Source organism: Aegilops tauschii, chromosome 6 (genome assembly GCF_002575655.3).
Source record: "Aegilops tauschii subsp. strangulata cultivar AL8/78 chromosome 6, Aet v6.0, whole genome shotgun sequence".
NCBI classification, from domain to species: Eukaryota; Viridiplantae; Streptophyta; class Magnoliopsida; order Poales; family Poaceae; genus Aegilops; species Aegilops tauschii.
In genome coordinates this window covers 264,312,219-264,323,551 of record NC_053040.3, presented here as the reverse complement: position 1 = coordinate 264,323,551, position 11,333 = coordinate 264,312,219, and positions in this window count along the sequence as shown.

Here is an 11,333-nt window from a genome sequence, read left to right as displayed (position 1 = left end):
CGGACTTTAGGGGCGAGGGGCGCGCGGCTGCCCCTTGGCCGCCTCTCCTCTTCCACCACTTGGGCCCATGAGGCCCAATAGCCTCCGGGGGGGTTCCGGTAACCCCCCGGTACTCCGGTATATATCCGATAACCCCCGGAACCATTCCGGTGTCCGAATATAGTCGTCCAATATATCAATCTTCATGTCTCGACCATTTCGAGACTCCTCGTCATGTCCGTGATCACATCCGGGACTCCGAACTACCTTCGTTACATCAAAACACATAAACTCATAATATGGCCGTCATCGAACTTTAAGCGTGCGGACCCTACGGGTTCGAGAACTATGTAGACATGACCAAGACATGTCTCTGGTCAATAACCAATAGCGGAACTTGGATGCTCATATTGGCTCCCACATATTCTATGAAGATCTTTATCGGTCAAACTGCATAACAACATACGTTGTTCCCTTTGTCATCGGTATGTTACTTGCCCGAGATTCGATCGTCGGTATCTCAATACCTAGTTCAATCTCGTTACCGGCAAGTCTCTTTACTCGTTACGTAATACATCATCCCGCAACTAACTCATTAGTTGCAATGCTTGCAAGGCTTAAGTGATGTGCATTACCGAGTGGGCCCAGAGATACCTCTCCGACAATCGGAGTGACAAATCCTAATCTCGAAATACGTCAACCCAACAAGTACCTTCGGAGACACCTGTAGAGCACCTTTATAATCACCCAGTTACGTTGTGACGTTTGGTAGCACACAAAGTGTTCCTTCGGTAAACGGGAGTTGCATAATCTCATAGTCATATGAACATGTATAAGTCATGAAGAAAACAATAGCAACATACTTAAACGATCAAGTGCTAAGCTAACGGAATGGGTCAAGTCAATCACATCATTCTCCTAATGATGTGATCCCGTTAATCAAATGACAACTCTTTGTCTATGGCTAGGAAACATAACCATCTTTGATTAACGAGCTAGTCAAGTAGAGGCATACTAGTGACACTCTGTTTGTCTATGTATTCACACATGTATCATGTTTTCGGTTAATACAATTCTAGCATGAATAATAAACATTTATCATGATATAAGGAAATAAATAATAACTTTATTATTGCCTCTAGGGCATATTTCCTTCAGTCTCCCACTTGCACTAGAGTCAATAATCTAGATTACACAGTAATGATTCTAACACCCATGGAGCATTGGTGTTGATCATGTTTTGCTCGTGGAAGAGGCTTAGTCAACGGGTCTGCAACATTCAGATCCGTATGTATCTTGCAAATCTCTATGTCTCCCATCTGGACTTGATCCTGGATGGAGTTGAAGCGCCTCTTGATGTGCTTGGTTCTCTTGTGAAATCTGGATTCCTTTGCCAAAGCAATTGCACCAGTATTGTCACAAAAGATTTTCATTGGACCCGATGCACTAGGTATGACACCTAGATCGGATATGAACTCCTTCATCAGACTCCTTCACTTGCTGCTTCCGAAGCAGCTATGTACTCCGCTTCACATGTAGATCCCGCTACGACGCTTTGTTTAGAACTGCACCAACTGACAGCTCCACCGTTCAATAAAAACACGTATCCGGTTTGCGATTTAGAATCGTCCGGATCAGTGTCAAAGCTTGCATCGACGTAACCATTTATGACGAGCTCTTTGTCACCTCCATAAATGAGAAACATATCCTTAGTCCTTTTCAGGTATTTCAGGATGTTCTTGACCACTGTCTAGTGATCCACTCCTGGATTACTTTGGTACCTCCCTGCTAAACTAATAGCAAGGCACACATCAGGTCTGGTACACACCATTGCATACATGATAGAGCCTATGGCTGAAGCATAGGGAACATCTTTCATTTTCTCTCTATCTTCTGCAGTGGTCGGGCATTGAGTCTTACTCAACTTCACACCTTGTAACACAGGCAAGAACCCTTTCTTTACTTGATCCATTTTGAACTTCTTCAAAACTTTGTCAAGGTATGTGCTTTGTGAAAGTCCAATTAAGCGTCTTGATCTATCTCTATAGATCTTGATGCCCAATATATAAGCAGCTTCACCGAGGTCCTTCATTGAAAAACTCTTATTCAAATATCCTTTTATGCTATCCAGAAATTCTATATCATTTCAAATCAACAATATGTCATCCACATATAATATCAGAAATGCTACAGAGCTCCCACTCACTTTCTTGTAAATACAGGTTTCTCCAAAAGTCTGTATAAAACCATATGCTTTGATCACACTATCAAAACGTTTATTCCAACTCTGAGAGGCTTGCACCAGTCCATAAATGGATCGCTGGAGCTTGCACACTTTGTTAGTTCCCTTTGGATCGACAAAACCTTCCGGTTGCATCATATACAACTCTTCTTCTAGAAATCCATTCAGGAATGCAGTTTTGACATCCATTTGCCAAATTTCATAATCATAAAATGCGGAAATTGCTAACATGATTCGGACAGACTTAAGCATCGCTACGGGTGAGAAGGTCTCATCGTAGTCAATCCCTTGAACTTGTCGAAAACCTTTTGCAACAAGTTGAGCTTTATAGACAATAATATTACCGTTAGTGTCAGTCTTCTTCTTGAAGATCCATTTATTCTCGATGGCTTGCTGATCATCGGGCAAGTCAACCAAAGTCCATACTTTGTTCTCATACATGGATCCCATCTCAGATTTCATGGCCTCAAGCCATTTTGCGGAATCTGGGCTCACCATCGCTTCTTCATAGTTCGTAGGTTCGTCATGGTCTAGTAACATAACCTCCAGAATAGGATTACCGTACCACTCTGGTTGACCTACGAGGTTCAGTAACAACTTGATCTGAAGTTTCATGATCATCATCATTAACTTCCTCACTAATTGGTGTAGACGTCACAGGAACCGGTTTCTGTGATGAACTATTTTCCAATAAGGGAGTAGGTACTGTTACCTCATCAAGTTCTACTTTCCTCCCACTCACTTCTTTCGAGAGAAACTCCTTCTCTAGAAAGGATCCATTCTTAGCAACGAATGTCTTGCCTTCGGATCTGTGATAGAAGGTGTACCCAACAGTTTCCTTTGGGTATCCTATGAAGACACATTTTTCCGATTTGGGTTCGAGCTTATCAGGTTGAAGCTTTTTCACATAAGCATCGCAGCCCCAAACTTTAAGAAACGACAACTTTGGTTTCTTGCCAAACCACAGTTCATAAGGCGTTGTCTCAACGGATTTTGATGGTGCCCTATTTAATGTGAATGCGGTCGTCTCTAAAGCATAACCCCAAAACCATAGCGGTAAATCAGTAAGAGACATCATAGATCGCACCATATCTAGTAAAGTACGATTACGACGTTCGGACACACCATTACGCTGTGGTGTTCCGGGTGGCGTGAGTTGCGAAACTATTCCGCATTGTTTCAAATGTAGACCAAACTCGTAACTCAAATATTCTCCTCCACGATCAGATCGCAGAAACTTTATTTTCTTGTTATGATGATTTTCAACTTCACTCTGAAATTCTTTGAACTTTTCAAATGTTTCAGACTTATGTTTCATTAAGTAGATATACCCAGATCTGCTTAAATCATCTGTGAAGGTGAGAAAATAACGATACCCGCCGCGAGCCTCAACATTCATTGGACCACATACATCAGTATGTATGATCTCCAACAAATCAGTTGCTTGCTCCATAGTTCCGGAGAAAGGCGTTTTAGTCATCTTGCCCATGAGGCATGGTTCGCAAGTACCAAGTGATTCATACTCAAGTGATTCCAAAAGTCCATCAGTATGGAGTTTCTTCATGCGCTTTACACCAATATGACCCAAACGGCAGTGCCACAAATAAGTTGCACTATCATTATCAACTCTGCATCTTTTGGCTTCAACATTATGAATATGTGTATCACTACTATCGAGATTCATCAAAAATAGACCACTCTTCAAGGGTGCATGACCATAAAAGATATTACTCATATAAATAGAACAACCATTATTCTCTGATTTAAATGAATAACCGTCTCGCATCAAACAAGATCCAGATATAATGTTCATGCTTAACGCTGGCACCAAATAACAATTATTTAGGTCTAATACTAATCCTGAAGGTAGATGTAGAGGTAGTGTGCCGACGGCGATCACATCGACTTTGGAACCGTTTCCCACCCGCATCGTCACCTCGTCCTTAGCCAGTGTCCGCTTAATCTGTAGTCCCTGTTTCGAGTTGCAAATATTAGCAACAGAACCAGTATCAAATACCCAGGTGCTACTCCGAGCTCTGGTAAGGTACACATCAATAACATGTATATCACATATACCTTTGTTCACCTTGCCATCCTTCGTATCCGCCAAATACTTGGGGCAGTTCCGCTTCCAGTGACCAGTCTGCTTGCAGTAGAAGCACTCAGTCTCAGGCTTAGGTCCAGACTTGGGTTTCTTCTCCTGAGCAGCAACTTGTTTGCCATTCTTCTTGAAGTTCCCCTTCTTCTTCCCTTTGCCCTTTTTCTTGAAGCTGGTGGTCTTATTGACCATCAACACTTGATGCTCTTTCTTGATTTCTACCTCCGCAGCCTTTAGCATTGCGAAGAGCTCGGGAATCGTCTTATCCATCCCTTGCATGTTATAGTTCATCACGAAGCTCTTGTAGCTTGGTGGCAGTGATTGAAGAATTCTGTCAATGAAGCTATCATCCGGAAGATTAACTCCCAGTTGAATCAAGTGATTGTTATACCCAGACATTCTGAGTATATGCTCACTGACAGAACTATTCTCCTCCATCTTGCATCTGTAGAACTTATTGGAGACTTCATATCTCTCAATCCGGGCATTTGCTTGTAATATTAACTTCAACTCCTGGAACATCTCATATGCTCCATGACGTTCAAAACGTCGTTGAAGTCACTGTTCTAAGCCGTAAAGCATGGCACACTGAACTATCGAGTAGGCATCAGCTTTGCTCTGCCAGACGTTCATAACATCTGGTGTTGCTCCTGCAGCAGGTTTGGCACCTAGCGGTGCTTCCATGACGTAATTCTTCTGTGCAGCAATGAGGATAATCCTCAAGTTATGGACCCAGTTCGTGTAATTGCTACCTTCATCTTTCAACTTTGCTTTCTCAAGGAACACATTAAAATTCAACAGAACAACAGCACGAGCCATCTATCTACAACAAACATAGAGATGCAAAATACTATCAGGTACTAAGTTCATGATAAATTTAAGTTCAATTAATCATATTAGTTAAGAACTCCCACTTAGATAGACATCCCTCTAATCATCTAAGTGATCACGTGATCCAAATCAACTAAACCATAACCGATCATCACGTGAAATGGAGTAGTTTTCAATGGTGAACATCACTATGTTGATCATATCTACTATATGATTCACACTCGACCTTTCGGTCTCAGTGTTCCGAGGCCATATCTGCATATGCTAGGCTCGTCAAGTTTAACCTGAGTATTCTGCATGTGCAAAACTGGCTTGCACCCGTTGTAGATGGACGTAGAGCTTATCACACCCGATCATCACGTGGTGTCTGGGCACGACGAACTTTGGCAACGGTACATACTCAGGGAGAACACTTTTATCTTGAAATTTAGTGAGAGATCATCTTATAATGCTACCGTCAATCAAAGCAAGATAAGATGCATAAAAGATAAACATCACATGCAATCAATATAAGTGATATGATATGGCCATCATCATCTTGTGCTTGTGATCTCCATCTCCGAAGCACCATCATGATCACCATCGTCACCGGCGCGACACCTTGATCTCCATCGTAGCATTGTTGTCGTCTCGCCAACTATTGCTTCTACGACTATCGCTACCGCTTAGTGATAAAGTAAAGCAATTACAGGGCGATTGCATTGCATACAATAAAGCGACAACCATATGGCTAACTCGGTTACAAAACATGATCATCTCATACAATAAAATATAGCATCATGCCTTGACCATATCACATCACAACATGCCCTGCAAAAACAAGTTAGACATCCTCTACTTTGTTGTTGCAAGTTTTACGTGGCTACTACGGGCTGAGCAAGAACCGTTCTTACCTACGCATCAAAACCACAACGATAGTTCGTCAAGTTAGTGTTGTTTTAACCTTCTCAAGGACCGGGCGTAGCCACACTCAGTTCAACTAAAGTTGGAGAAACTGACACCCACCAGCCACCTGTGTGCAAAGCACGTCGGTAGAACCAGTCTCGCGTAAGCGTACGCGTAATGTCGGTCCGGGCCGCTTCATCCAACAATACCGCCGAACCAAAGTGTGACATGCTAGTAAGCAGTATGACTTGTATCGCCCACAACTCACTTGTGTTCTACTCGTGCATATAACATCAACACATAAAACCAGGCTCGGATGCCACTGTTGGGAAACGTAGTAATTTCAAAATTTTCCTACGCACACGCAAGATCATGGTGATGCATAGCAACGAGAGGGGAGAGTGTGTCCACGTACCCTCGTAGACCGAAAGAGGAAGCGTTAGCACAACGCGGTTGATGTAGTCGTACGTCTTCACGATCCGACCGATCAAGTACCGAACGCACGGCACCTCCGAATTCAGCACACGTTCAACTCGATGACGTCCCTCGAACTCCGATCTAGCCGAGCTTTGAGGGAGAGTTCCGTTAGCACGACGGCGTGGTGACGATGATGATGTTCTACCGACGCAGGGCTTCGCCTAAGCACCGCTACGATATGATCGAGGTGGATTATGGTGGAGGGGGGCACCGCACACGGCTAAGAGATCCAAGGGATCAATTGTTGTGTCTCTAGGGGTTGCCTCCCTCCCCGTATATAAAGGAGTGGAGGAGGGGGAGGGGGCTGGCCACCCTTGGCGCGCCCAACGAGGAGTCCTACTCCCATCGAGAGTAGGACTCCCCCCCCCCTCCATGTTGGAGTAGGAGAGGAGAGGGGGAAAGGAAAGGGGGGCGCCGCCCCCCCCCCCATCCTTGTCCAATTCGGACTTGACGGGGGAGGGGCGCGCGCCTGCCCCTTGGCCGCCTCTCCTCTTCCACCACTTGGGCCCATGAGGCCCAATAGCCTCCGGGGGGTTCCGGTAACCCCCCGATACTCCGGTTATATCCGATAACCCCCGGAACCATTCCGGTGTCCGAATATAGTCGTCCAATATATCAATCTTCATGTCTCGACCATTTTGAGACTCCTCGTCATGTCCGTGATCACATCCGGGACTCCGAACTACCTTCGGTACATCAAAACACATAAACTCATAATATAACCGTCATCGAATTTTAAGCGTGCGGACCCTACGGGTTCGAGAACTATGTAGACATGACCGAGACATGTCTCCGGTCAATAACCAATAGCGGAACCTGGTTGCTCATATTGGCTCCCAAATATTCTACGAAGATCTTTATCGGTCAAACCGCATAACAACATATGTTGTTCCCTTTGTCATCGGTATGTTACTTGCCCGAAATTCGATCGTCGGTATCTCAATACCTAGTTCAATCTCTTACCGGCAAGTCTCTTTACTCGTTCTGTAATACATCATCCCGCAACTAACTCATTAGTTGCAATGCTTGCAAGGCTTAAGTGATGTGCATTACCGAGTGGGCCTAGAGATACCTCTCCGACAATCGGAGTGACAAATCCTAATCTCGAAATACGCCAACCCAACAAGTACCTTCGGAGACACCTGTAGAGCACCTTTATAATCACCCATTATGTTGTGATGTTTGGTAGCACACAAAGTGTTCCTCCGGTAAACGGGAGTTGCATAATCTCATAGTCATAGGAACATGTATAAGTCATGAAGAAAGCAATAGCAACATACTTAAACGATCAAGTGCTAAGCTAACGGAATGGGTCAAGTCAATCACATCATTCTCCTAATGATGTGATCCCGTTAATCAAATGACAACTCTTTGTCTATGGCTAGGAAACATAACCATCTTTGATTAACGAGCTAGTCAAGTAGAGGCATACTAGTGACACTCTGTTTGTCTATGTATTCACACATGTATCATGTTTCCGGTTAATACAATTCTAGCATGAATAATAAACATTTATCATGATATAAGGAAATAAATAATGACTTTATTATTGCCTCTAGGGCATATTTCCTTCAAAAATATCATTACCCCTTGTCTTTTATTGATCAAATGTTAGAAAGAATGTCCAAACATGCACACTTTTGCTTTCTTGATGCATATTTTGGTTTCTCTCAAATACATGTATCATTAGTAGATCAAGAGTAAACTACCTTTACTTGTCCTTTTGGAACTTATGCTTATAGATGTATGAATTTTGGTTTATGTAATTCACTGCTACTTTTCAAAGATGTATGACTGCTATACTCTCTGGTTTTTGTGAAAAGATTGTTGAGGTTTTCATGGATGATTTTTCAATTTACGGAACTTCTTTTGATGATTGCTTAAGCAACCTTGATCGAGTTTTGCAGAGATGTGAACAAACTAATCTTGTCTTGAATTGGAAGAAGTGCCACTTTATGATGAATGAAGGTATTGACTTGGGGCATAAAATTTCTGAACGAGGTATTGAAGTAGATAAAGCTAACGTTGATGCAATTGAGAAAATGCATGTCCTAAAGATATTAATGGTATAAGAAGTTTCCTTGGTCATGCTGGTTTCTATAGGAGGTTAAATAAAGACTTCTCTAAAATTTCTAGGCCTCTTACCAATCTTTTGAAAAAAGATATTCCATTTGTTTTTTATGATGATTGTGTAGAAGCCTTTGAAACACTTAAGAAAGCCTTAACTTCTGCACCTATTGTTCAACCACGTGATTGGAACTTACCTTTTGAAATTATGTGTGATGCTAGTTATTAAGTTGTTGGTGTTGTTATAGGATAAGGAGTTGATAAGAAATTAAATGTTATCCATTATGCTAGTAAAACTCTGGACAGTGCTCAAAGAAATTATGCTACTATTGAGAAAGAATTTTTAGCAGTTCTGTTTGCTTGTGATAAATTCAGATCTTGCATTGTTGATTCCAAAGTAATTGTTCACACCGATCATGCTGCTATTAAATACCTTATGAAAAAAGATGCTAAACCTAGGTTAATTAGGTGGGTTCTTCTGCTTCAAGAATTTGACTTGCATATTATTTATAGAAAGGGAGCCGAGAATCCCGTAGATGATAACTTCTCTAGGTTGGAAAATGTTCTTGATGACCCACTACCTATTGATGATAGTTTTCCTAATGAACAACTAGTTGTTATAAATTCCTCTCGTAATACTCCTTGGTATGTAGACTATGCTAATTATATTGTTGCTAAATATATACCACCTAGTTTTACATACCAACAAAAGAAAAAGTTGTTCTTTGATTTGAGACACTACTTTTGGGATGACCCACACCTTTATAAAGAATGAGTAGATGGTATTATTAGACGTTGTGTACCTGAGAACAAATCCTACGGAAGTGTCACTCCGAGGCATATGGAGGACACCATCCTGGAGACAGAACCTAAGGTATTACAATCTGGTTTTTATTGGCCTACTCTCTTCAAGGATCCACGTAAGTTTGTCTTATCATGTGATGACTGTCAAAGAATTGGTAATATTAGTATGCGTCAGGAAATGCCTATGATGGGTATACTCATATTCTAGTTGTGTCATCAGTGACTACGATACTCTCATGGTCTAAGGAACTAAATCACACGTTAACACTCCATGTTATAACAATTGACTTCTGACGATATAATCTCAAAGTATAACAAACAACTTTGGGTCAATTCAATATGATCGTTCTTCTAACATCGTACTCTCAATGTTGTTTTAGGACTACCGTTACTCTTAAGATATCCTAAGATTCGGAAAATATGATCACCAACAACACTGGAGCTAGTCTTAGAGGCAAGATTAGGAAGCTTATTTTTTCTGTATATCATTCCACACATGCATATGAGTTTTCCACTGAATTGCATATTCAAGGATTATATCAGTTATAGCATATAATATAAACTCTTAATTGTGAACATGGCAATATAATAATACAATATTATTGCCTCTTGGGAATATTTCCAACACCATGTAGCTACTACTATGGACCTTAAGGTCCTAAGGGGACTCTACTCACACATGGTCATGAAGGCAGCAAGGTTGATGAAGAAGCCTCCCGTGGTGGATTCCCCCACCGATAGAGTGCCAAAACATGCCTCTGGATTCGATCTCCTCGGAACAAAAACTTGCGGCGATAGAAAAACTCAAAGAAAATCTTGCAAAGGGTTTCGTGAAATATGGAATTTACACATGGAAAAATGGACGTAAGGTGATGCCTATGGGGCCCACACAGCCATGGGGCGCGTCCTATGCCCTGGCCGCGCCGCCACGGCGTGTGGTGGCCCTGTGGCACCTCTCGTTTCCCTCTGGTGCTTTCTGGAACCTTCGTGCCCTGAAAAATCGCATTAAATCCTTAGCGTTTTTTAACCTCCATAGATATTGATTTTCTATAAAGTCAAAAACATGCAAAAAAAAATAGCAACTCACACTCGGCACTAAATTAATAGTTTAGTCCAGAAAAAATAATATATAATGCTATAAAAGTATACAAAATTGAACAGCATGAAACAATCAAAAATTATAGAGACATTTGACAGGTATCAGCATCCCCAAGCTTAATCCCTACTCGTCCTCGAGTAGGTAGATTATAAAACAAGGATAACTTTTGATGTGCAACATTATCTTGATCAAATGATGTAATGTGTTGTGAACTCATAATGAAAGTGATCAAGGCAAATATATAATTGATAATAAGGAATTAACATCAAAATGTGAAAATAAAATCATTCTTGTTTTTCATGGTTCAATGTTTTCATGTAATACCAATTAGTACTCGTATGTATTACATTCATGGTTCCAATCACTCAAGGTTTTATTATATTCAAGCATCTTATCATAACACAACCCAGAGAGTTGGTCAGATAACCCAATCCATGATTCCACCTTTTCAAATACTCAGCACTTTTCTTAATGCCCAGCCACATGCCTTGGTCTTCGCACTTAGATGGCAAATAGAATGATGATGAAGGTTTAATCAATACGAAGACAAAAGGCTAAAAAAAGTCTCACACCAATTCAGTTGGCTGTTAGGTAACTGAGAGACCTTACAGTTGATATTAGTGCGAGTAGTAGGGATTGCCAGGCAACAGATGCAGCTGAGCTATAAGTGTATGAAAACTCTCCATATGAACTAAGTGGGTATGCATCCAACTTGTTTGCTCAATACCTCGAGCATTTGAGGAAGCTCATCATCGGAATATGCAAGTCAAGTTCTATAATGTAAAATATCCCACTAGTATGAAAACGAAATATACAAAAACTCTTTATATCAAGTACATGGTGCTACTCTA